The sequence below is a fragment of the Ailuropoda melanoleuca genome, chromosome 6, assembly GCF_002007445.2.
Source record: "Ailuropoda melanoleuca isolate Jingjing chromosome 6, ASM200744v2, whole genome shotgun sequence".
Lineage (NCBI taxonomy): Eukaryota > Metazoa > Chordata > Mammalia > Carnivora > Ursidae > Ailuropoda > Ailuropoda melanoleuca.
Window position 1 is genome coordinate 88,836,795 of NC_048223.1, and position 25,804 is coordinate 88,862,598.

Below are 25,804 nucleotides of genomic sequence, written 5' to 3' on the forward strand. Positions count from 1 at the left end.
CCCCCTTCTCTTCTCTTTCTACACTCACTCACCATATAAAATCTCAACTCCCATGGTTTTACCTGCCACCTATCCTCTGATGAATCCCAAATTCATTTTAAAAAAGAGCCCTTACCCCTCCAATAAACTGGATTCTTTTATACAACTACCCACATATCTTCCTTTTAAGGTCGAATAAGAAACTCAAATTTAAGTTTATCTGCAAGAGGATTGGTGATTTCTAAAATCCCCTTACCCCCAAAATAAACCCTTTCTCCTTCCCTGTCTAATTATCTCAATAAATGTCACCACCTTCCGTCCATTGGTCCAGACCAAAAAAATTAACAGTCACTTTTGATTCCCCTAGGTCTTTCACATCTCGTGTCTGATCGATTGGCAAGCTGCTTACCACATATGCTGGCTCTAACAACTCCTTATTGGCACCAGCCCCTATCTTCCATCGGAACCACCATCCTCTCTACCCTGAAACTGTAAAGTACCTTCCTTGCTGGTCCTGCTTTACAAATTGGCCCTTCCCAGAATCTTCTCCACTAGACAGTCACAGTTGTCCTTTTAAAACCAAAGGCAGATCCTGCCATCACCTTGTTCAACATCTTCCTATGAATCCCCATCATATTAATGGCATAAAAGCTGAACGTCTTACCATGGCTCACGAAGTGCAGTCTAATCCCGCTACCTCATTCTCCTCTTGACTTCCTGTGCTCCGGTCACAGTGGTATTCTTGCCACTTTCCGAACAGGTCCAGTTTGTTCCTGATCCAAAGATTTTCACCTGCTGTTTCCCCTGCCTGGAATGTTCTTCCCTCAGATCTTCATATACTTACTTCATCACTTCATTCAGCTCTCTGTTCAAGTGTAGTCTTTGTAGAAAGACTGTCCCTTAAGTAGAACGCCTTCATCATTCTGGATCCCCTTGCTATCTTCACTTCTCTTTACTCTAATTATCTTGTTTACCTTAATAGTGTGTATTTATTTGTTGACTTGTTAATTTTCTATCTCCCCACTGACAGATACAAATTATATGAAGGCAGGACTTTATCCATCTTGCTTACTGCTTGCAGGATGTTTTCAGCTGTGTGTATAAAGTGAAACAATGGAAAGTGACTCAGACAATCAAGGACATCTGTGTTCTCACATAAATGTGTATCTGGCAATTCAACAGCCTCAGAGTCCAGGATTGACATTTCTGTTCTTCTCACACTGCAGAATGGCTGCTGGAGCTCCAGCCTTCACATCCTGACCCCACCATGTTACAAGGGAGGGAAAGGACTTCATCACGTTGCATTTCTTCAGAATCTTTTTCAGACTCCTGGCAAAATTCCTCTTTTATAGTGTTGTCCATATGAAGTCAAGTCAATCATGGTTTCTCCCTGGGGAGGAGGACAAACCTATCTTTCCAGAGCACCTGCTCCCTGTTGTCTGCACAAACTGAGCACCTGACACCAAGGATGATGGAGGTGAGGTGTGATTACTGGGTGAGAAACCAAGAATATCTGCCACCCCCATACAGCTAGAATGGGGCCCAAGTCAGAATAGATGCTCAATGAATACATGCTGACTGGATGATGGAATATTTGTGCCTTGATAGACTAAAAGTGACCCAGACAGCCCCCACGATGATATTGTAGAGATATGCTTTCTTTGGTCCAGTCTCGCTCATCTCCCATAGCAGCCCTGTGAAGTCAATGTCTGTTCACTCCTTTTCAAAGAAGAAGATTAGAGCTTGAAGAGGTTGACTGAATTAGTCAAGGGCACCCAGCCAGGATGTGGATAAAGTGCTCAAACCCATGGAGAAACTCCAAAAATGGCAGAAATTGCACTCAAGAACAACAAAATGATAGATGATGAGTGGTCTTACAAGAGCAGGACCAGGAATCACTTGCTTTAATGAAGGTCTACTGTCTGTCAAGGCCTTTTACATATAGTGTATGATTCCATATGCACACATACTAGAAAGTAGGGCGTATTACCTCCATTTTACAGATGAGGAAACTGCAGCTCACAGAAGTCAAATGATTTGCCCAAGGCCACGTAGCTATAAGAAATGATAAAGTTAGGATTTGAAATCCAAATAGTCACACTTCAAACCCTGTATTCCTTCCACGAGAAGAACTAATGCAAAGGAAAACCTTGGAAAGGTGGAGAAGTAGTTCTTTTTTTGAGGTGGAAGAAGGGAAAAAGTTGAGTGAAAGGACACAGAAATTTTGAGGCTGATGGGGGAGAATTTGAGAAATTTCATGTCAGATGACCTCAATCTTTTCAGTAAAGTAGCTCACAGAGTCCGCTGAAGTTCAGGCTTAAAGATGGAAACAATGTGTGGTGGGCGCTGGGAAGACTGAGATGGTGATCCATTTGAGGGGAATAGTAAAGATGATGAGCAGTGGGTAGGCCCACAGCGGTGGGAGCTTTGTGGAGGGTCAGAGAATCAGGAAGGCCAGAGGGAGGCCCAGGGAGGGGAGAAGATGACTGGGACAAGGCATGGACAAGTGCCAAAGACTGGTTCAGTGCCTGACGTGACACGTCCTCTCAGTGGAGGAGGGCAGGGATTTCTAAAGACCAGATACCCAGGTTCCAAATCTGGAGCGGATGGCGCCCGAGCAGTTTTTGAAGAAGACTGGCAAGAAAGGGGCTTTGAATACAAAAGAAGGAGGATCCTGGTAAATATCACGGAAGGGCTGTCCCAGGGCCAGGAAGTGCTGAGCAGGGCAGGGCTAGGCTATGTGGGATCTGTATGTGATCCGAAAGGATAGGGAAGGTAAGGAGATAGGGGAGGGGGACAACTGAGAGTGGCAGACCAGCCAAATGTTGGGGCAGAGCCTGGAGCCATTTTACTTTACTCAACGGCCTCAGGGCTTAACTTTCAACTTCTGCTAAGCTAACCCAGTCAGGTGCAGGGGCATCTGACCAATGTGTGTGATTTGGAATGACTGACCTTAGTTAGCATTGCTACTACCTACTGAGATAAAATTCGGGCTTTGTTTTTCTGTGAACCATAATTGAAAAGAAGGCACATACTTTAATAAGATTTGCATGGCAAGGTTCTGTGGTCCAAATCTGTAAGTCACAAGGAGAAGGCAAAGGGAGGGTCTCACAGCCTGAGCAGAATGATGCACCTCAGGGTCAGACACTGTGCATGCAGACACCTCTTCCCTGTTCATGTCACCTTGTATGGCTCTCCTTTCAGGAGCAATGATCTCCATGGAACGTTCTGGCCCACATAGAAAAGAAGGCAAGTCTGCAGCTCAGAGACAAAGCAGCAGTGCCCTGGTCCAGAATCCACTGAAGCCAGCTCTGCAGACAGAGGAGGAACAAACAGAGGCCCTTGGGATGCAGAGCAGGTGGAGACAAATATAGGTCAAGGCCACCAAGGTGAAGCTTGAAGACACCAAGCTCCCATGTCCTTTCTTCTCGTGGCAACGTATTCCAGCTGCTGGCAAGGTTCTAGGAAGAGACAAATAACCTCTTGCATGCCCAAGTGAAAAAGGAAGCACACAATTCAGGAAAGGAGCCCATTCTTTGATGGTGTCTCTACCGCTGAGATGGTGAGCTTGGCCAGGGCAGATCTTTGTCATTGCTCTTTCGGCATCACAGGCAGCGGCAGACTCCTTGGGTTTGCTCGGTAATAAAGGGGACAGGCACACTATGTTCCCACCACTTCTTCCCCAAATGTTTTCCTTGTTGAATGAGACAGCTTTCATCCCGTAAATGGCCCACACTGGCTTTGGCTCACACTCACTCATGATGGAAGTGCTGCTGTTGGGCCCTGAGATGGGAAGGTGATGCTTTACAACGTTGCCCTGTTCCTCCCACTCTCAGTCGCAGTCACAGCTACGCACACCCCACCCAACACTCCTTCACAGGCCCTCAATAGTCAGCCCTTCTGGGGAAGAGACGTCTGCCTCTCCAGGTCTTCCCCCAGCTTCCCCCAGCTCCAGAGGCCTGGCTTGGAAAAGCATAAGAACAAGGAAATTTCCCCATCCTTCCATTGCTCACTCATTCATCAATCCCACCACTCAATGGCCATGGGAATTTAGATGAATTACTTTACCTCTCTGGAGGAATGATTGTGAGAATTAAATGAGCACAGACACGGATACAAGTTAATCATCATCATTTACTGACATCAGCCCTGTGGCAGGCCCACTTCACAGCAGGCAAGGGAGAATGGTAAATGAAGTCTGTGTATAAACGGCTTAGGACCAGGGAGGCCTGCAACACTGCCCCTCTGTATCTACCTCTATAGTCCATTATTTGTAGGAAAAAAAATATCTTTAAATAAATCATTTCTTCTAGAAATCTAGGAATTCTTTATAGTCTCTTGGCTCATGAGCTCAATGTCAATATGATTTCTTCCCATGGACTGAAGCGTTCATCCAAACGTTGGCAGGAGTTCATAAAGAAAGAAGGAGTGGTGTGCATTGACCGGGATGTTTTTCTTTGAACTTGTCAAGTTGCTGAAAAGAAAGTCCTTTGAAGAACAATGACGGGGCAGTCCCCTGTCCAACAATGCAGACGCAGCACGCTGCAACTGACCATGACCGTGACACCTGCTGGCCACGCCTGGAACCACAGCCAATCTCCTTGATCAGGAAAAGCCATGGTTCTCTGATAGGATGACCTTGAGGATGTCTGGGTGAGAAGCACTGCCTAATTAAGGCAACCATTTCTTAGAAATTAAAAAGAAAACAACACAATCCTTGGGAGGAAGCAGTGGCAGTGACTAGAGCCAGCCCTGAGTTTCAACCCCAGACACCACTGGTGAGGACCTTGTTGACATTAGGCAAATGACCTAGCCTCTCTAAACTTATTTCCTCATCTGAACGGGAGTCTTAATATTACTTCTCATAGAGTCATACGAGGACAATATGAAAATCTAGACTTCTAGTCACCTCCAAAGGGAACTTTGGCCTCATGCCATATCATCTTCTCCAGGCACAATGTCAAGATCCAAGGGCACAGTGTGAGTGGTTCCAGGAAAATTAGGATATGCATCATTGGTACCAACACGCCCAAACCAAGGCAAAAACCTTTCTCAGATGTGAGCAGAGGTTGTAACTTCTGCAGGCCTGTTGACTTTATTCCAATGTTCTCTCTCTGATCCGTGCTCCTAAGATCCAAAGGACCCCCAGCCTGGAAGAAGGGAAAGCAGTATGTTCTAGACACGTGGGACAGGTATGGAAAACTGATTGTGTCCAGCTGCTGAAGACTAGTTCAGTCCACCAGAGGGAAAATGAAAGTGACTGGCTGGGCCACTCACCCAAATTATCTCTCACTCCACTTTCCCAGGATACCTTTCTCACTCTTTATCCCTCTTTTGACCCTGTGACAGCCTGGAGAAGAGAGAAGTTAGTTAACCCCAAAGCTGAGTACTTAGCATGAAAGTCCTCTACCCAGAACCATGACATTAGAAGCCGGAGTGTGGGTAGCTTCCGTCCTTGAGTTCAGGCCAAAGAGTTCATGTTTGGGAAGATGCCCAAGGGAGGGTCTCTGGAGACCTATGGAAAGATGCCTTTTCTGAAGTCCCAGGGCTGCCCTCACACTGCTCCCCTCCCCTCTCCTGGGCTATGGCCACCACTGTTGGCTTCTGTTACTGTTACCGCTGATAAATGTAATCATTCAAACTTGGATACTTTTGAAAGTCTGGGAAACAATATTCATTATCACACAGGGGCAACACATAACAAAGTGAGCCGATTCTAGACAAGCTGGGATGCCTGGTCAAACTACCTGCCAAACACAAAGGCTCGCAGTTTCTCTATTACTCACTTTGAGAGATCTGTACTTCTGCTTCAGACCAAGCATCCACAGTTACAAACTTACCTAGGGGCTGCTCCTCACTGAAAACATAAAGTGCAGTATCTCATTCAAATCCTATCTGTCTCCCTCTTTCACTCCCTTATGTGCACTGACAACCACTCTCAGTCCTAAAGAACAGAAGGCACTTGCTCCCCGTGTGAATTTGGCCCCAATCTATGAGTCCTCCACTGGCCTCACCGTTCCCCCCGATCAGCCTGGGTCCTGGGGTCCTTACTTCGACCTCCTTGCCCTTCCTCTTTCCATTCAACAAGCCCAGGAAACCCCAACTGCTGGATACACCCCTTTAAGTGCTGCCTCTGTTTCTCTACCCACGTTGATGAGGATTCCAGAGAAATGTCAACAGTTAAATCATTTCGAATCCATGGCTTTCAATCCCTACTGAGTACCGCTCGAAACTCGACTTCACGGTTTACTCAGCACTCTCAAGCATCTTCTCTCTGATCTGTAAGCTGTAGGACCTTTTGGAATAGGAGGAAATCGAGTGCATTGGCTAGCCTTTTTGGGGGGATTTCATTTCTGTGTGTCTATGTAGTTTTGTTTTGTTTTTTTATGATTACTATCTCTGTCCCCGAAGGCAGCTGTCTGTATTTGGTTTTCTCTTTGGCTTCCCTCTTTCAGCCCTGCCCAATCTCCCTCCCTGGGGCTGTTGACCTCTGAAACAGTGGGGAAATTCTGCCTTCTGATGTCCCAACCTGCTGCAAGGGCAGAGTGAGCCAAGTATTTGAATCTGATGTCCTTTTGTGCGATTCCGTCTTCTCTAACTATGTGGGTATGTGCCCTCATAAGGTAATCCAAAGAGCATGGTCCCTGTCTCTACACAGATACTCCTTCACTTGGTAGACCTTGTTTGATTTCTTGGTGGTAGAGAGAACCACAGGCCATGGCCATACCTTTGAGAAGAAGGTATTAGCGACATCCCTATTTTTCCTGCTGATTCCGAGGGAAATCCTGCTCTCTGCTTGGCATAGGCTGACAGTTACCAACTACACCTTGACTTGAAAAGGAAATATAATACTGCAGGGTGGGGTTGGTGAGGGGGAGTAGGCTGGTGTCTGGGTTTGAGACCTTATCCAGTAATCATGACTTAGCAGCCCCAGAAATAAATTCCTCCTCTATTTACCCTGGATTGCTTATCCCTCAGGCATCAGTTGGAGTGTACACTGCCTTGGATTCAGGAAGGAATGCTCTCTTTCTCTTATGTGGTTGTCCTTCATTTCAAACGTCATACCTTAAAGGGATACAGCCCCTCTCCATACCTTTTCCAGAGCACAGAACCAGTCCTCTCCTCTGTCTTCTTAGTCCCATGACAAGCTCTGAGTTGTCCACAGCTGAGAAATTATGTCAACCCGCAGCTGAGAAATTATGCCTGCTGGTTTTGACACGAAGAGCATTGGAACCTACCCTCAGAAACAAAGCTGCCTTGTGTGGAAATCTGCTTCAGGAACAGGATAAAGGGGTGTTGAAATTCCTGTATCAGATTGTCTCTTACCCTCTGCTTTCTAGAAGCATGATCACCTTCTCAGGAAGATAGGAGGACCTCAGATCACCTCCGCAGTCAGGGAAATAAGACAAATCCTGTCTTGTCAGTAGCAGGGAAATACCTCTCTTAGCATCACTTTTGCTTTCTGAGGGGCTCAAAATTCTGCCACTTGCAGGCAATGACTCTTAACCCTCCAAGGATGCTAGAATGTCTGTCTACCCAGTAACAACACAGAGAGCCCTTTAAATTCTAACTGATAATGAGTTGGAATTCACAGGGTCTCTCTGACAAAGGGTCATTTGTGGAATGCCTGTCTAGCTTGAGTTCCAGTTTTACATCTGAAGGGTGCGGGAAGGACCATGGAAGGGGAGATGGAGTTGGAGGTGGAGATGGGTCCTCCCTGACGATGCCAAGGACGTGAGGCCAGTGATGAGGTGCTGTCTTCTCTCTACCATGGTGCCTGGGCAAATTTTCTGCAGTATAGGAGTTACAAATGGAGAAATTCCACCAGTCTGGAAGAAATTCTAGGCTAAATAATTGTAAGTGAGGCAGAGAGTCCTTGTTGAGAGGTCTGGTGGAAAGCCTTCTTCCTAAATATATGCTTATTTAAAATAACAACAAGGATTTTACTAGTTACAGGACTTCAACAATATATTCTTTCCCTCCCATTCAATTCCCTGTCTCTTTTTCTCCAGAGAATAAGTGCTGAATAGCTTCAGTATCTGGATGTGGATGGGAAGAGGAAAACTTGCAAAGGTACATCTATTTAAGTTGTGAAAGGTGGGGAACAGAACATTAGAGAAAAGAACCAATAATGAAAGTAAGGATTAAGAGAGAAATTGAAACACAAAAGCTAGTGGAGGGCAGGTTGTCCTGTCAGGATTGCTCTGAGATTTTTTTTTTTTAAGACTTTTATTTATTTATTTGAGAGAGAGAGAGAGAAGTAGGGGGGAGCAGAAGGCAAAGGGAGAAACAGGCTCCCTGCTGAATGGGGAGCCCAATGAAGGGCTTGATCCCAGGACCCTGGGACCATGACCCGAGTCCAGGGCAGATGCCCAACCAACCTAGCCACCCAGGTGCCCCTGCTCTGTGATTTTTAAAATACCCTTGAACAGCTTAGTGAGATCCACCTGACACGTTAGCCAAAGGCCCAACTCCAACACAGTCTAGTGTATGTGTGTGGTCTAGGGAGAATGACAAGGCAAGAGGTACTCTGGACAGGGTGTGGCCTTTTCCTGACTATCCCTCAGGGCTCCAGCAGAGACTGGGTTTAAGGGGCCTGTAGCCTCCCCTCCTTTTCTGCCTGCATCCCAGCCTCAGGGAGAGCCAAGAACCGGCTGTCCCCAAGACAACTCCCCTGGGACAAAAGTAAAAAAAAAAAAACCTGAATTCCTTAGCTCTTCCTCATTTTCTGAATTAGCCCCCAATAGGTTAACAAGGGAGCATAAGAGGTTAACAAAGAGCAATGCCAGGAGAAGGAAGGAGGCCCAGAGCCACATCTGGGTACAAACAGCATTCTGAATTTGCAGAATATCAGAGATGATGACATTCAATCACGAGCAGTGAAATCCTTTCTGAAATCACACAGATGAACACATATATAAACATGCAGGATATCCTTCGTAGATATAGGTCATTGGAAGCTGACCCTGGTAGGCTGATGCTAGCTTAGAAGCACTCCCTGTTGAACCAAAGAGAGGCTGTTAACAGCATTACAGAAATGGACATGAAACTCACAGGAGCTCTGTCCTGGCAACATCCCACACTTCATAACCTCTTTGATTTTATCATCTCTTGTTAGTGAGGAGTGGGAGGTACCTGCCAATACTTCCATCTGGGTGTCCAGGCACACCCCTGCTCTCCCAGAAAACCTGCGCTCATGCTTATTTCTTCTAGGAGTCTCCCTACCAGATGTAAAATATGTTTGTCTTTCTTCCCTGCCTGACCCATGGATATTCACCGCCTTCCTTTTTTATCTCCTACATTCCTTAGCACATTCTAATCCTCTCCTGGTTCTAAGTACTCTGGGATTTCAAGTCTCCTCTTGTATTGATATTATTAAACGCTCCATTCTTCTTGAATCCCTCTTTCCTTCTATCTCCCTGGCAGCTCCTTGGCAGACTCGTCTTCTTCATGGTCATTCAATGCTGAAGTTTTTCAGGCCTGGCTCCCAGCCTTCTTTTCTTGCTTCCTACCAGCTATCCCATGGGCCTGGGCTAATTCTTCCGTATCCGAGGCTTCAAGTTATCACTCTCTGTCAATGATTAATCTCTCCCCCCACCCCTGGGTTTATTGAGAAATAATTTATATACATCACTGTATCAGTTTTAGGCATATACTATATGGGTTACATATATTGTAAAATGATTACCACAAAAGATTCAGCTAACATCCATTTTCTCATATAGATACAATAAAAAGAAGGAAAAATTTTTTTTCCTTGTGATGAGAACTCTTTGGATTTACTCTCTCAACAGCTTTCCCATATATCCTACATCAATGTTAGCTCTAGACATTATTTTGTACGTGACATCCCTAGTAGTTATTTATCTTACAACTGGAAATTTATACCTTTGACCTTCACCAATTCCCCCTTCCCCAACTCTCTGCCAACCACAAATCTGATCTCTTTTTCTATGAGTTTGGATTTGCTGTTGTTGTTGTTTTTAGATTCCACACATAAGTGAGATTATATAGTATTTGTCTTTCTCTGTCTCACTGATTTCACTTGGCATTTGCTTTTGAGGTCCATCCACGTTGTTGCAAATAATAGGATTCCTCCTTTTTTATGACTGAAAAATATTCCGTTGTAAATATTTATACCACAGCTTCCTTATCCATTCATCTATCGATGGACACTTGGGTTGTTTCCATGTCTTGGCTATTGTAAATAATGAACACGGGAGTGCAGACATCTTTTCAAGTTAGTGTTTTCATTCTCTTTGGATGTATTTCCAGAAGTGGAATTACTGAATCATATAGTGGGTCTATTTTTAATTGGGGGGGGGGTGGATCCTCCATACTGCTCTTCATAGTGGCTATACCAATTCACAATCCCATTGATGGTGCACAATGATTCCCTTTTCTTTACATCCTTGGCGGCATTTGTTCTCTCTTTCTTTGTGATGATGGCCATTCTAACAGGTGTGAGGTAATATTGTGGTTTAAATCTGCATTTCCCAAATGGCAAATGATGTTGAGCTTCTCTTCATGTACCTATTGGCCTTTCATATACCTTCTTTGGAGAAATGTCTATTGAGATCCATTGCCCATTTTTAATTGGGTTATTTGGTTTTTTGCTATTGCATTATCTGAATTCTTTTTATATATTTTAGATATTAACCCCTTATATGGTTTGGAAATATTTTTTCCCATTCTGTATGTTATCTTTTCACTTTGTTGATTGTTTCTTCACTGTGCAGAAGCTTTTTAGTTTGATGTAGTCCCACTTGTTTATTTTTGATTTTGTTGCTTGTACTTTTTTTTTTAAAGATTTTATTTATTTATTCGACAGAGACAGAGACAGCCAGCGAGAGAGGGAACACAAGCAGGGGGAGTAGGAGAGGAAGAAGCAGGCTCATAGCAAAGGAGCCTGATGTGGGGCTCGATCCCACAACGCCAGGATCACACCCTGAGCTGAAGGCAGACGCCCAACCGCTGTGCCACCCAGACGCCCCTGTTGCTTGTACTTTTACGTGTCACATCCAAAAAATCATTACTAAGACCCATGCCAAGGAGCTTTATTCCTATGTTTTCTTCTAAGTGTTTCATGGTTTCAGGTCTTTCATTTAGGTCTTCAATCCATTTTGAGTTCATTTTTATGAGTGGTGTAAGGTATAGGCCCAGTTTGATTCTTTTACATGTGAATATACAATTATCCCAGGATCTTTTATTGAAAACTGTCTTTTCTCTGTTGAATATTCTTGGCTCCCTTGTCAAATATTAGTCAACTGTATATGCCTGGGTTTATTCTGGGCTCTCAATTCTGTTCCATTGGCCTATTTGTCCATTTTTATGTCAGTACCATACTGTTTTGATGACTATAGCTTTAGAGTATAGCTTGAAACCAGGTAGTGTGATGCCTCCTGCTTTGTTCTTCTTTCTCAGGATTTCTTTGGCTGTTCAGGGTCTTTTGTAATTCCATATGAATTTTAAGCATGTTTTTTTCTACTTCTGCAAAAAATGCCACTGGAACCTGGCTAAGGATTACACTGACTCTATAGATGGTTTTTTTTGGTAGTATTGACCTTTTAACAATATTAATTCTCCCAATTTGTGAACGCAGGCTACCTTTCCATTTATTTGTGTCTTATTCATTTCTTTCATCAATGTTTTGTAGTTTTCAGAGTAGAGATCTTTTACTTCCTTAGTTAAATTTATTACTAAATATTTTATTATTATTATTTTTTAGATTTTATTTATTTATTTGACAGAGATAGAGACAGCCAGCGAGAGAGGGAACACAAGCAGGGGGAGTGGGAGAGGAAGAAGCAGGCTCATAGCGGAGGAGTCTGATGTGGGGCTCAATCCCACAATGCCGGGATCACGCCCTGAGCCGAAGGCAGACGATTAACTGCTGTGCCACCCAGGTGCCCCTAAATATTTTATTATTTTTGATGCTGCTGTCAATGAGATCAATTTCTTTATTTCTTTTTCAGAAAATTCACTGTTAGTGTATAGAAATACTACTGTTATTTTTATATCCTACAACTTTGATGAATTCATTGATGAAATCTATAGAGTTTTTTGGTTGAATCTTTAGGATTTTCTGTATATAAAATCATGTTATCTGCAAATAGAGACAATTTTGCTTTTTCCTTTCTACTTTGAATACCTTTATTTCTTTTTCTTGCCTGATTGCTCTAGTAGGACTTCTAGGACTATGTTGAATAGGAGTAGTGAGAGTGGATACCCTTGTCTTATTCCTGATCCTAGAGGAAATGTTTTCAGTCTTTCACCATTGAGTATGATGTTAGCTGTGAGCTTGTCATATATGGACTACATTGTGTTGAGATATGTTCTTTCTATGCTTAGTTTTTTAAGAGTTTTTTTTTTTTTATCATGAATGTATGTTGAATGTTCAACATTTATCTCTTATCTGCCTGAGCCCTGCTCTGTATATCCAACTGCCAATGTGGCATTTCTTCACACGGCATCAAAAACTTTCAAACTTCCCATTCAAACTTCATCTTCTGGCAAGACTACCATCTCGGTGAACCAGCAGTAATATCCACCTTTGGCCACAAGCCAGAAACCTATGAGTTTTCCTTGATGACTCCCTTTCCTTCACTACCCACCTAATCCATCACCAAATTCTGTGTATTGGATCTCCTAAATGGTCCTCAGATCCTTCCTTTTACTGTTTCCATGACCATCACCCTAGACCAAGCTTTTACCACCTGCCATCTAAACTACTTCTGTATCCACCTGGCCTCCTTCCAATAAGGAATCTTTTTAATATGCCATTCTGAACCCTTTTTGCTGAAGCATGTCAGGGCTTCCCACTGAACTTAGGGTAAAGACATGGGTAGTATGATTGCACTAAGTCAGGTCAGGTCTCTTTCCTGTCTTCCCAACTTCATCTTGTAGCTCCTTGTTCTTCCAGCAGTGCTGGCCTTTCCCAATTTCTCCAACTCACTCTGCTCCCTCTCAACACAGGACCCTTGCACACCGAGTTACCTCCATCTGAAGTATTTCCTGCCTAGTTAAATCTATTCTTAGCTTAAGAGGCAGTTCCTCAAGGAAGACTTAGCTAGCCTTATTAATTCTCTCAATAAGTTTCACAATACTTTGTATCCATATCAGTTTGCATTATAAAGCAATGATCATTTTGCATTTGTTTACCATTATTAATTCCATATTCTGTTGATAACATCTGTAAGCTCCATCATATTGCCAGTGCTAGCACAGTGCCTGGCATAGAGTGGACATGCAATAGATATTTATTGGAGAAATAAGGAAGGAGGGAAATAAAGAAGACTGAGGGGGAGCAAGGAAATGGGGAGAGAATGTATGAATGATTGCTCACATATATATTTCATTTCGAATCACTGGGAACAGGCCAGCCCAACTGGACATGGGAAGATAGTGTTCCTGAATTCACTCATTTATTCAACAAATATTTATGTATTCATTATTAATGTACTTTTTTCTGATTATGAACACAATTGTTTCGTTTGGAAACCATGGAAAAAAATTCCCAAATATAAAAGAGAACCAATTCACCTTTCATTCCAGACTCCAAAGATGAACTACTGTTAAAATAATTTGGCAAATTTCTTTTCAGGTTTTTTCCATGTTTATATAATATATAGGTAGGATCATTATATACGGACCAGATTCTTTCTCTTAATGATATGTTGTCAGCATTTTTCTGTATTGTTAAGAATTCCTTGAACACGTGGCATTTAAATTGCTGAGATATATTCTATTGCATGGATGAATGTAATTTAGACATCCATTGTTGTATATTTAAGGGCTTGCCAATTTGTCGCTTCTATACCTAACAAATACACGCTTTGTGGGGCTCAGAGATAAATAAGGTAATACATTGAATCTGGCACGAGGTGGACTTTGGGAAAACAGGAGGCAGTTTTTTCCATGTGGCTGAAAAGACCAGTTACTTGCTAGAGGTTGCTGGGCTCTGGACAGGTGTCCTCAGAATGTAAAGTGTTGTTGGTCAAGGTAAGGAGCATTTTGTCTCTTGGGTGTGTGGTCAGACCGGGGTGCCTGCTTGGCCTAAGCGCCCCTCACTTTTAAACCCTGAGGAGTGCAGCCCCTGAGGCTTTGGCTCCCGCCAGTGGAACGCCCCCGGCCAAAAAGCTGGGAGTTCTGGCCACACGCCTCCACGTGCCAGGAGCAGGGCCCCGCCCCCACCGGCTCCCCGACACGCCCCTCACACTTGGCTCTCTGAAGCTCTCCCCGCAGCCCCGCCTCCAGGCGACCTCCGCGAGCCCTCCCTGCCCCTACAGTAGCCCCGCCCCCGCAATCCGGGCCCCGGGGCTGCCCCGCCCCGCGGACTGTTTCCGAGGCGCGGGGGCGGGGTCCTGCGCGATGACGTGGGCGGGCGTGCGCGGTGACGGCCCGCGTCCCTGTTACTCAGCGGAGCGGCGGAGGCCGGACGACGCGGCCGGGAGCGCGGAGCCGCGAGCAACCCTGGGTAACGGCCGTGGCGACAGCCCGGACGGCGCCAGTCCCGCCGGCGGGCTTTCCTGTCGCCGTTCGCTGCGTTGCGGGGTGAGTGCAGCGGGCGCCGCAGGGCCGGGGCGGCCGGCGGCTCCACCGTGTTTATGTTATTGTGCCGCCGCTGCCGCCGCCGCCTCTCCTCAGCCGTGACCCCCTCCCGGGAGTGGGGGCGGGAGCGCGCGGCTGCGGGGGGCGCGGCGGGCGGGGGCGGCGCGGGAACAATAGCGGCCGGGGAGGCGGGGGCCGTCTAGGGGGCGTGGGGCTGCGGGATCCCGGGACCCCGGTGCGCCCGGCCGTCAGCCCCCTGCTCGCCGCCCCAGCTCCACCCGTCCGTCTTCGGCGCGCTCCTCCCGCGGATCCCGCGTCCACGTCGGGAGGGGAAAATGGAGGGGGGGGGTGGCAAGTTCTAAAACACTTCGGGGAAGGTCCGGACGGAGGCGCCAGGGCGGCCCTCAGCGCCCTGGCTGCCTCTCCCGGCGATGGGAAGCCGGGAGCGCTCCTCCGGTCGCCAGGTCCCGACGCCTGCCTGGCGCCCACGGGGTCCGTGTTTTTGTTTCTCGGTGGTTTCTTTGTGCTAAGGTTCTGGGCGAACGCAGTCAGCGGCGCCGAAAAAGGCTGGGGTGGCCTTCAGCTCTGGGCTGCGAGGGGGAGCCCGGGCCCTCGACTTGCGCGAAAGGTGTCCATCAAGCTGTGAACGAGGTTCAGTGGTCAGCGGGCTTTTTTCTCTTAAGGGTCACTTGGTGGTGACCTTTTGACTTTTTCACCCCGCTCTCTCCTCTCTTTGTCTTGCACTTGTGTTCCCAATCCTTAGATGGTAGAACCAAGTCCATTTTAGAGTATTGTGATGAACACTTTTCATTTCTGAGTCCGCCATCAGATGTTTACTGTGAACTTAATAACATGTTGACTACATGGTATCAATGTTCAGTGGTTACTATTTTTACCTCTGAAATTCAGTAGTCTTTTCAATAGAATTCTGGTCGTCAGTCCATTGTGTTTTGAGATGAGCGTTCGGCAAGTATCTTCTTGGCTATTAGAACATCTGTTTATTTCATTCATTCATTCAGCAACTGTTCAGTACTGTACTCAGATGGAGAGTTTGAAGGTAAAGAGAAGTATCTTTTAATGGAAGAGGATTCTTTGACGGGAGTATAATAGGTGTCCCTTTAAATGAGACAATTATGTAAGTGGTGTGTGTTAAAAAAGGTATAGTTATACTCTGGGTCATTTTACTGTTTTTTAGTACAATGTGGGACTTACAATGTTGTATTGGGAAGTAGAGTTAGGAGATTGGTCTAAATGTGCAATGGCTTTCTTTACAAATTTAACTTTTCAGTTTTAACAGCCTTACAGCCTTACGGTCATTGGTATGTTTACCTCCCATATCCCTGCTGTGGGTTAAACCCAGGAGGTCATATGCTGTAAGTGAACATGTTTAGTGCTGTGCCTGACAAAAGCAAGCAATCAAAATGGGACTTCCTTGAGGACAGGCCTGTCTTGCATCGTCTCCAGCACTTAGCCTGAAATAAAGTAAGTGTTCAATAAGAGTCAGATTGATGAAAAACTCTTTACAATTAATAATATTTAAAATCCAGTCTTAAAATCCAGTCTTTACGGTTCTCTGTAAAGTTTTGGAAGCCTCTTGCAAACTGTCACTTTCAGATGGCTAAATGATTCATTCATATGTATTATCTGTCACCACAGTGGGGGCTTTTGAATATTTTATTTATTTATTTTTAAAGGTTTTATTTATTTGAGAGTGAGAGCAAGCACAAGCAAGGCGGGGGGATGGGGGGGAGAAGCAGAGGGAGAGGGAGAAGCAGGCTCTTCACTGAACTGGGAACATGAAGTAGGACTCCTTGGGATCATGACCTGAGGGGAAGGCAGATGCTTAACTGGCTGAGCCACCCAGGTGCCCTTGAATATTTTAGTATCAGTTTTTTTCTATGACTTCTAATTTGTTATTCTATAACAAAACCTTGTCTAGAATGTCTTTTTTAGTATCTGTATCACACACAGACATAGTGATATTACAATAGGGGTCTAAAATGATTGGGTTTTTTTTGTGAATATTGCTTGAAAAGTTTCTGATGACACTTGTAAGTGGAAAAGCTAGGGAATAAGCTACATAAAAGTTTTATTAGAGATGTTTAATTTCTGATTGCATTTTTTGAAATGTTCAATTTAAAGTTCTACCTTGGTGAAGTATTTGGGCCTAACTTAATTTAAAATTTTACTATTAGTGAAGCATATGGGCCTGAAACCCCAGATAATACTGATTTATCCAAGTTATATCTTTTTTCCACTCACCACTTAATAAATTTTAGCATTTGTTTTGAATATGAGAGAATTTGAGGTGAGCTCCTTATTGCCTGATGTAGAGTACAAGTGAAAAGGAAGTGATATTTTATTAAGATAAGGAATGAAAATCTTGAGATACCAAACTTTTATTATTGCTTTGCCTAGATACAGTATGTCAGATTTCAGGAAGGGTTACTGATACAAATCCTTTGGCTGTAGCTCACTGTCAGGCTACATGTCAAACCAGTTTTGTTTTGTTTTGTTTATGAATTTTTTTTGGTTTTTTAAAAATAACAGCTTTATTGAGATATAATTCACATACCATAAAATTTACCCTTTTAGCATGTGCATCAGTGGTTTTTAATATATTCCCAAAGTTCTCCATTGATCGTTGCTATCTAATTACAGAACATTTTCATCACCCCAAGAAAAACTGTATCTATTAGCAGCTATTCCCCTTTCCACTCTAAATTATGTTTAAAGGTAGAGATAGCACTGATTCTTTTGGTGAGTATATTCCATTAATAGTTTGAAATGTGCTGTCTTTGTGCCCTGGCAGAGTAGGGAACTATATCCTTATACTCCTTTAGATCCTGGGAGAGAGGCCACTTGGAAAGGAAATTAGTTTAAGAATAAATTCTACCCAAATTAATGAGGTTAGAATCTTAATGCCTAATGTTATGGAAATGACCTTGTGAAGATATTCAGTGCTCAGTGAAACAACTTAAAATAATTTAAGTGGCCAGTCGCAAACTATCCTAGTGACAGTCAAGGAAGTTGTTGAGTAGAAGTCTGATCCATGTTAGTCTGTTTTGTCTATGAATTGAGTTTGAACACATTCGAATCATCTACATAGTTCAGATGCTGTGTTGTACATGTAGAAGTATAAAATAATGTCTGACATTAAGATGCCAGCTCTCTAGAGGTCTCTGGTCAAGTCAATGGTATGGGTAGTAGCCTTTCTGATTCATGAAGTGCAGGGAAGTCATTATAGCCACATAGTTCTAGATATGAATCATTGGCCTATTTCAGAGTTGTGATGCTTATTGTCTTAGTCATGAGTTCTTTACATGAACATTTAGAAAATTAGTCTTCTTATTCTAATGCAGATTAACTTGAACTTTGATTTCAGAAATGAGTTCTGAGTCAACAGACTTTACTACCTAAAAGGAGACAGGAGTATTGAAATAAGAGCTGTCCTATCATTCAGGGCGATAGGTGAAACTAGACCTGTCCAGGATTCAGACCTAGGTTCACTTCTCAATTCTGTCTTCTAGACTTTGTCATCAGCAAGTTCTAGAACCGTAGAAAAGTTGCTTAACCTTTTTGGATTTAGCACTGTGAACTGAGGCTGTTGGAACTCTTTTCTATAAAAATGTTGTTCCTTAGATAGGTTTTTCTTCAGAAAACGTACTGGGACAAAAAGAGTCTTTTGGTGATAATCAGAATCCTGTGCCAAGAACAGCAATGAAACCTAGACTTTTGTAATTTATAGAAGCAGAAAAAATTAAGTCAAATATTTTCTGTAATCCATTTTTATAAAACATAAAAATTTCACTGTAAACTTGAGTTTTTTGAGTGATTCCTTTTATTCATTCCACAACACCATACTTACTAATGAGACTGCTTATTCTCAGAGAGTGGAAGATGTGAAAATGAAGTTTATTAGCCTTAAGAAGCTTATGATCAGGGATGGGAATAGAGGCATATCTAAATAGTGAATTTATGTTCTTTTAAAAGATTTATGAGAGGGCTTCCCCCAAACAAACAAAAGCCTGCCTCAAATATCTGGGCAGGCTAAATTTCATAGAAATCCATTTTTTAAATTTGATGTGAGTGTGTATGTGTATAAAATCTTTTAGAAAACTTATTAGCTGCCGTTCTTTTTCAGGGTGGTGGGTTATATCAGAAATATAGCTAATAAAGTACAAATATGTGTTGGTCTCCTGTTATCCTTTGGTAGTACATCAGGTTTGGTTAAAATCTGCCAGTTCTTTAAGAAGTTAAGGAGCCCAAACTTAATAGTGATTGTTAACATGAGTTTTAAGGTCAGCTCTGAGTTCAAATTCATGATCCAAATCTAACTAACTGTATGGCCAGATTAGGTCAGGTTGTATAACATCTTCGGGCCTATTCTTATTATTTGTCAAGTGAGAATAATAATAGCACATAATCTCATAGGTCCATAAGGTTTAAGTAAGGCATCGCGTTTAAAGTGCTTGGTACTAATACAGTATTCAGGAAATTTTAGCTATCATTATCACTTATTATTTTTAACTTGGAACAAATGGAAAATGCCAAGTAAATTAAAAACTAACTTCATGTATGCATCTGAATTCTCCAGAAATGCCAGTTGTTTCCCTCTGCACTTTGGGGTTTTATTTAAAATTGGATTGTCTTCATCTAATCTGAATTGACTGAAATGATTTAACATTTGGACCAGTAATCCTCTCTGTTTTAAAATTTGGAAACGTTCCAAAAGCAAATATTAAAAGAAAATTATTTGTCACATCCTCTGATACAAAGTTATTTTGCTATGTTTACCTTTCCCACTGCAGAGAATTGCCTAAGCTTTCCTAGGTTGATTTTCATAGATTTCTAAAAGAATGGTAATCCAGGAGCTGGGAATAGCTATATCCTCTTTCCGTATTTGAAGAAAATGAAATGCTGTTGCATCTTTAATATTACTGGAATTTTTGACTCTGAAGATTGCGAATTTGTCAGAGACCGGGCAACTACAGCAGCTCATTAAGCATTTTCTAGAGGTCTCTAGAAAAATGAGGGAAGTTATAAGTAGCGTCTTGAAATAGTTTTCCTGTGTTTTCCTAAGTTTTCTGTGTAGTGCTTCAGTGGTTATATTGGTATGTCAAATTTCTTTCTTTCTCCTTCTTGAGGATAGCAGCTATGAAATGACACTGGTTTTACGTAGGCAGTATTCATTAAGAAGTCATCTATACCAGTGCAGATATTAAGTGATGTGCATGCAACAGGAAGTAGAAATTAGTCTCTACTTTCCGTGCGTATAACCTGATGAGAAATAAGGACAAACATAAGTGCATTTATCTCCTAAGGCAAGGAACCAGATATTGATAGGCGTTTCATTGGGAATTTCTTTAATCTTGAAGCCTGAGTGCTGGATGTTGGAGCATTTGGGGATTTCCAAACCATATATCTCTCACCTTGCCTTTTAAAATATACTCACTAGATAAACCACAAAAATCAGTGTCATCTTTCCTAATTTCTGGTTAAAGTTGAGAGTGCGTCACAGATAAGTCAAAATCTAAATTATAAGAGAAGATAAACCTTATATCCTCAAATCCATTTTGGAACACAATAAGATATTAAAAGAAGTATATGAAAAGCAGATAGAAAAGATGCTACTCATATACTAATCAGAGTCCTTAAACTCTTCTGTCCTGAAGCTCTGAAGACTTACAGCTAGATTTATGCTTGGAGCATTTCTTAAGTTTTTCTAATATTGAGAAGTATGGGTTTCACTGCTTCCTGTTGCTGAGGGGTCTAAGCCCCACCATATTTTGGGGGTCACTAGAAAAGAAAAACCTTCTTTGCTTGGCATGAGGCATCAAGACGTCAGCTAAAAACTGTTAATAGGGATGGATACTCACCCTTCCCTGACTTGCTCCTTAGAGGGTGACTGTCTGACTCTCAGCTGCCATATGGGTCAACCAAAAGTGAAATAAAGGAAAGCCATCGCTATATAGATTTTCTCTGTGACTTAAGAGTTACTTCTTAGTCAAAACAAATAAAAACCAAAGCATATAGCTGAGAGTTGAAAAGTTTTAGTAATTTTATTTACATTTTTAAGTAATGTATTCACTTTGACTCAGAATTTCAAGAAGATTTAAAAAGATGTACAGTATAGTCTCCTTCCCATTCTGCACAGCCACCCAGTTCCTCCACATGGAAGCAGTGTTATGTTTCCTGTGAATCACTTAAACATAGGTTATGTATGTGCAAGTAAATAGAGATATATAATTCCTTGTCCAAAACCCTTGATCCAGATGTATTTCAGAATTAAGGGGTTTTGTTTTGTTCTGTATTTGGGGGGGGGTGCTGTGGAAAGGTAGTATAGTGCGTCTCGTATTATTCAAAATCCCTAATTGGAGGGGAATGTGTAGCATCTTGTAACTAAATGCATTAATATTACTGTATCAAAAGCATAGATAGTACAATAAAGATAAAGATTATAAAGTCTTATGGAAATTACTGACAGATTTTGACACCAAACAGGTTTGTACTAAACTTATAAAAAATATTTTTTCTGAGCTTTACAGATTTTAGAATTGCCAATGATGGATTGTATATCTTACATATATAACGTATGTCCTCTGCCTTCATCTCCTTTTTCATTTAAGTTGTTGCATACTATGCATAGTATCCTTTACCTTTTATTTTTAACAATATAGCTTAGGATGGTTTCCTACTAGTCATATCAGGACATAAATATCATGCTTATTCTTTTCTTTTCTTTTCTTTTCTTTTCTTTTTTCTTTTTTCTTTTTTTTCTTTTCTTTTCTTTCACCACAGTGTCTTAGCTTGGGCTGCTATGGCAAAATACCATAGACTTGGTGGCTTAAACAATAGACATTCCAGTTCTAGAGCCTGGGAAGTACAAGGTCAAGGTGGTCAGAGATTTGGTTCCTGTGAGGACTCTTCCTGGCTTGCAGATGTCACTTCACTGTGTCCTCACATGGAGAGAGGGAGTGTCTGCTCTCTCTTCCTCATTTTATGACACTAATGCCATCATGGGGGGTCCCATCTTCATGAGTTCTTGTAGTCCTAATTACCTCCGGAAGTCCCAAAGGGGACACAAAAATTCAGTCTGTAATACCATTTTACAGGTATAACATTGATTTAAGTAGCCCCGTTTTTGATGTACATTTAGGTGGTTTTCAGTCTTTTGCCATTGAAAGCCATGTGTGAGCCAGGACTCACAATGTTGAATAAGCTAGAAATAAGAAATCAAAACCAAGGGAAAACAATCTAGAATATGCTAATAATACAATAAATGATAGTTATTCAGTGCTTATTATTTATCATGCACTGTTCTAGTGCTTAACCTATGTTAAAGTGTTTAAACACCACAAAATAGCTCTATGAAGTAGTCTCTGTTTACTGTTATTCCTATTTTATGGATGAGGAAGCAGGCACAGAGAGATTAAGTGGGAAATTGTTGGTGATGTCGATGAGTTTTATTAAAATGAAGAGAAAGAAAACAAATTGAAGTCAGTTGAAAGATACTGAATGAAAGTTTTTTGAGTGAATGAGAAGTGAGCAAATGCAGTTACAGTATATGTAGACAACTTTTTAAAGATTAGCCATGAAGAGAAAGTAAGTGGGTAGATAAAGGAAAATGTAGGGTTTAGCAATGAAAAGGAGAATACACAGGGAAGGGAGTGGAAAGCATGGGTAGAGAGATTGGCCTTTGTTAGAGATTGTCTATCATATAGGAGGGAATGCAGAAAAATTGTGTGCCCTTCCTTGCAAGGAAGTTTGGTGGTTGGAAGATGAAGGCTTACCTTTCTGGCATTCATTTTTTGTCCTAGTTTCTGTTTTCTCAGTGAAGTAGGAGATTGGTATGGGCGTGGGCGGGGGAGGGAGGGAGTGTGGGAAGTTTGAAGCAGTGTGCCAAGAAGTATTGATTGATTATTCTTTTAAGGTTTGAAATCTTGAATTTAAAGTGATATTAGCCTGGTTTTGTGATTCCACCCCCCCCCCAGCATTATTTAACTGGTTAGATACAAACACAGGCAGATCAGCTTCTGTGGTGAGGTTTTGCTAGGTGTATCAGAGTTCTCAAAGAATAGCATCAGTAACAGATATGTATGTATGTATACACAAGGAGAGTTCAGGAAATTTGCTTATACAGTTATGGGGGCTGGCAAGTTGGAAATCTGTAGGGCAGGCCATCAGAAAGCTTTTGGGCAGGAGCTGATGCTGCAGACTTGAAGCAGGGAAACCTCAGTTTTGCTCTTTAAAACATTTCAACAGATTGGATGAGGTGCGCCCACGTTATTGAGGATTATGTCCTGTACTTAAAGTCTACTGACTGTGGATGTTAGCAACATCTGCAAAATATCTTCACAGCAACACTTAGATTTGTGTTTGATTGAATAACAGGACCATCATCCCACCAAAGTGACACATAAAACTAGGTCAGTATGAAATAAGGAAAAGGGAAGGGACAAGGGAAATAAGGGCTTTTTTTTTTTTTTTTTTTTTTTTTTTTTTTTTTTTTTGGGGGGGTTTTAGGGGGGGGGGGGAAAAAANAATCTTAACTGGATAAGAAAGGAGGTGAAGGTCAGGTTGGATAGTAAGGAAGTGGTAGCATCAATGTATTGGAAATTTCAATTAGAATTGTTGGAGGCGAGTGGGATGGGATAAAGTAATGATCTATAAGGATTGAATGTGTTGGTCAGAGTGGGATGCTCAAAATAGAGATTTAACATGTATGGTAGTTTCTAGCAATGTTAATACCCAGCATGGGCTTTGGGAGTGGGCTGCTAAAGTGGAATTGAATGAAAAGTCTGTGGAAATGAGGAGGCCAGTGAATAAAAAAGGCTGAGCTATTAAAGGGGTCAGTCTCCATAAATGGTGAAGACAAGCAGGTGGTGAGGAAGTAAGGATACTTACTGTGAACTAGTGCCAACATCCTTAATCAGTGGGGAAGAATTGGAAGGAGGGTAGATGATAATAAAGAATGGTAAAGGTAGTATAATCAGCTAGATTTGACTATCACAAATTAGGAACTTCAGGCCAGTGAAGGGCTTAGGAGAGTTGGAAGATTGGGTAAAATGGAGGAATGTACTCAATACCTTGGCAGTAAGAACTTGGGGGAAGATGACCAGGAAGGGTTGGACTTTTTCTGGGATGTGGGGTGTGTTGGGATTAGTCCTGATAATAGGAGAAGCGGGCATCATTTTTACTGTGAGAGGACTCTGGCAGTGTTTTTCAAATTGCCAGTCATGAATTTAGGAGATTACAACTAATGTTGTATTTTTAAATGAAATGAAATAGAAAATATCACAGTATAATGTCACAAGTATATATCACAGTAGAATATCAAAAGTAATAAAGGGGCTAAGAATTTTTTATCAGCTTTGTTGAGATTTAATTAACATACCATTACAGTTCACCTATTTGAAGTATACAAGTTATTTTTCGTGTACTCATGGAATAGTGCTACCATCACCACAGCCTAAGTTTAGAACATATTTGTCACTCCAAAAACTCCATACCTAATAGCAGTCCCTCCCCCCGTTCCTGTACAGCCCCCCCACTTTTACCCCAGCCCCAAGCAACCACTTATTCTCTACTTTTTATCTCTATAGATTTGCTTATTTTAAGCATTTTATGTAAATATAATCATGTAGTATATAGTCTTTTGTGACTTGGTTTATTTTAGTTAGCATAATGTTTTCAAGGTTCATTCATTTTGTAGCATGATTAGTACTTCATTCCTTTTTATGGCCTAGTAATATTCCATTCTACAGGTGTACCACATTTTATTTATCCATTCTTCAGTTGGTGGGCATTTGGCTGCCTTAAGTCATGCTGTCATGAACATTCACGTACAAGTTGCTGTGTGATGTGTTTTCAGTTCCTTTGGGTATATAACCACATTGGATTGGAATTGCTGGTTGTATGGATAATTCCATATTTAACATTTTGAGGAACTGCCTACTGGCTTTTCAAAGTGGCTGCACCATTTTACATTATCACCAGCAAGGTACAAAGGTTCCAGTTTCTCTGCATCCTATCAGTGCCTGTGACTGTTTGTCTTTTGATATAGCCTTCCTAATGGGTGGGAAGTGGCATTTTGTTGTGGTTTCGATTTGCACTTCTCTGATGGCTGATGATGTTGATCATCGTTACATGTGCTTATTGGCCCTTTGTATATCTTGGGGAAAATGTTTATTCAGATTCTTTGCCTGTTTTTAAATTGGGTTACCTTTTTAAGTTGTGTTCTTTATGTAGTATAGATAAAAGTCCGTCATCAGACATGTGATTTGCAGATGTTTTCACCTGTTTTCGGTTTTTTCAATTTTTTGATAGTATTGTTTCCAGGAGAAAAGATATTAATTTTAATGAAATCCAGTTTCTGTTTCTTGTGTTTTTGGTGTTTTATGTAAGAAACCATCACCTAACTCAAGGTTATGAAGATCACTCCTGTGTTTCCTTCTAAAAGTTTTATATTTTGAGCTCTTAAATTTAGTTCTGTGATCCATTTTGAGTTAATTTTTTTGTGTATGGCGTGCAGAAGGGATCTGACTCCATTCTTTTGCATATGGACATGCAATTGTCCTAGCACTATTTGTTGCAAATACTGTGCTTTTTTTATGTCTTGTCATCCTTGTTTTTTTTAAAAAAAATATGCTTTTTTCTTGGACTGTCAATTCTATTCCATTAATCTGTTTGTCATTATATCAGCCACCCTGTCTTATTTTAATAAAAAGGTTTTTTTGAAATTTGTGTTTAAATTAAGTTGAGTGTACTTATATATAGATACATCCAGAGGTTGTCTGTAATGGGTTATGATGTAAAACGCTTGAAAATCTCTGATTGAGCTATGGTGGTTCTCTGTAACAGTTCATGCTCTTATGGCAAATTAATGGGATGTATTCCCTCTCAGAGAATGTACCAACAAGGCAGGTTAAAGGGCTTTTTTCTGGGTATAGAATTCCTTTTATTGAATGACACATTTTTCTTACTTCAGTAGATGTTCTTTTTGGGTGTGTGTGGACCTCAGGGGAGTAAGGAATAAGGAAGGTTTAGAACAGCTGTGGAATTTTTAATCAGAGATGAACCTAAGGAATAGGAAATGAGGTATGATTTGAAATTTCAAAGTTATCAGGGTTTTGTCTTGGGCCAGTTTTTCATAATTCTGTTTTTGTTTTTTGTGTTTTAGAAGATTTTATTTATTTGAGGGAGAGAGAGAAAGCGAGCACGAGCCAGGCGGTGCGGGGCGGCAGGGATGGCTTTGGTGCAGAGGGAGAGGGGA

At 41.8% G+C, this 25,804-nt stretch overlaps 1 protein-coding gene across 6 annotated transcripts in view; it reads left to right on the plus strand.

The window, feature by feature from the left end:
- The first annotated feature begins 14,364 nt into the window (after positions 1-14,364).
- MAPK8 (mitogen-activated protein kinase 8) overlaps positions 14,365-25,804 on the plus strand; it is a 103,810-nt gene continuing 92,370 nt past the window's right edge. For 5 of the 6 annotated variants that reach the window (XM_034662839.1, XM_034662841.1, XM_034662838.1 and 2 more), the window contains exon 1: positions 14,365-14,532. The gene's annotated coding sequence lies outside the window, so the exon portion shown is untranslated. The remainder of the gene's footprint in view (positions 14,533-25,804) is intronic. The other variant, XM_034662843.1, reaches the window with a different exon arrangement.